This window comes from Bos mutus, chromosome 22, assembly GCF_027580195.1.
Source record: "Bos mutus isolate GX-2022 chromosome 22, NWIPB_WYAK_1.1, whole genome shotgun sequence".
Classification (NCBI taxonomy): Eukaryota; Metazoa; Chordata; class Mammalia; order Artiodactyla; family Bovidae; genus Bos; species Bos mutus.
In genome coordinates, this window is record NC_091638.1 from 36407166 (window position 1) to 36409185 (window position 2020).

General features: G+C 41.6%; 1 non-coding gene across 1 annotated transcript; it reads left to right on the top strand.

Annotated features, from left to right (window-relative positions):
- Positions 1 to 1452: 1452 nt before the first annotated feature.
- Positions 1453 to 1587, top strand: LOC102283897 (thymosin beta-4). Its single transcript, XR_001351724.2, has one exon. It is a non-coding gene; the product is annotated as a thymosin beta-4 (transcript).
- Positions 1588 to 2020: the final 433 nt, after the last annotated feature.

Genomic DNA, 2020 nt, shown 5'->3' on the forward strand with positions numbered 1-2020 from the left:
AGTCATGCCGACTCTCAGCGACCCCGTGGACTGCAGCCCACCAGGCTCCTCCATCCATGGGAATCACAGATCTGTTCTTTATGTCCATGATTCTGTTTCTGTTTCATAGTTAAGTTCACTTGTCTTAGATTCCACCTGTTAGTGGTATCATATGGTATTTGTCTTTCCCTTTCTGACTTACTTCACTTAATATGATAATCTCTAGGTTCATCCAGGTTGCTGCAGATGGCATTATTTCATTCTTTTTTATAGTTCAGTAGTAGAGAATGTGGAGAAGGCAACGGCACCCCACTCCAGTACTCTTGCCTGGAAAATCCCATGGACAGAGGAGCCTGGTAGGCTGCAGTCCGTGGGGTCGTGAAGAGTCGGACACGACTGAATGACTTCACTTTAACTTTTCACTTTCCTGCATTGGAGAAGGAAATGGCAACCCACTCCAGTGTTCTTGCCTGGAGAATTCCAGGGACGGCGGAGCCTGGTGGGCTGCCGTCTATGGGGTCACACAGAGTTGGACACGACTGAAGCGACTTAGCAGCAGCAGCAGCAGCAGCAGTAGCAGTAGAGAATGAGTTGTTGTCTATAAGGGTATTTCAGTGTTGTGTTTTTTTGTTTGTTTGTTTTGATGAAAATCTAACAAAAGCAATACATGCATCTTCTGGATCATCTGTTTCTCCTTATAACCAAGTATTGCCACTCAATACCAAGGCCTACATTTGCATTGGTGTTTATGACTCTTTTGGAGCCAAGAAGAACTACTTCATCTCAGGCTAAAGAGTAAAGGCAGAACTTCCACAAAAATTCTTAATACATGCCAAGGGAGGGCCACATAATATCATGGCACACTGTATGAACAGTTCAAGTAAATTTGCAAGTGGTGATTTAGGGTCAGCAAGCAGCAGTATCTCTCTGACCATTGTTCATATTCTGTTTCATAGATAAGTTCATTTGTGCCGAATTTTGCTTAGATTTAGTCTTTAATTTTTATAGTCACATAAAATTAATAAGTAAAAGAAGTGTTTGCCTGATTTTATATTGGCACTTTATTAATATCGTAATAAAAATAGGAATTTCCCTGGCTGTCCAGTGGTTAGGACTCTGTGCTCCCAGTGCAGGGGGCATGGCTTTGATCCCGGGTCAGGGAACTAAGATCCCATAGGTCATATGGTGTGGCCAAAAACCACATATATAGGCACACACATAACAGTATAAAACTTATTTAAGTAAAGTTTAGGGATTGGTGTGATTTTATTTTTTTCATTTAAAAAGAATCACATTGTCTTGTTTGGGAAACAGTGATGTTGAATATAAAAGCTTGCATTTTAAAATAAGCACATGAAAAGATGTTCAACATCATTACTCACTGGGAAAATTCAAGTTAAAACCACATCAAGACTCTGCAGCTGCCACCACGGACTTGACTCACTCACAGCTTGCTTGGCTCCCTCTGCAGCCATGTCTTACAAGCCCGATACGGCTGAGATTGAGAAATTCGGTAAGTCGACGTTGAAGAAAGCAGAAATGCAAGAGAAAAATCCACTGCCTTCAAAAGAAATGATTGAAGAGGAGAGGCAAGCAGGCGAGTCGTGATGAAGTGTGCGCTGCCAGTATGCACTATATATTCCACAAGCATCGCCTTATTTTACTTCTTTTAGCTGTTCAGCTTTGTAATATGCAAAGAGATTGGATCAAGTTTAAATGACTGTGCTACCCTTTTCAGATCAAAGAATGGAGAAATACTGACAACGTAGGTCGCGCCTGCCTCTCCCACCTGTCTGCTTGCCTGGCAGGGAAGGAAAAGAACTTGCTTGGTGGTGAAGGAGAAAGCTGGATGGAACGAGAGTGAAATCTGGAGTAAAAAGCAAGCTGGTCCAGGCTGACTTGTGGGCTGTAAAATGCACTTTAATCAGAGTGCCATTTTTTTGTTGTTCAGATGATTTTAATTATTGGAATGTACAGGTTTTTAATATGCAAATAAAAAGTTGTAAAACCTGAAAAAAACCCACAACAAGGTATCACCACG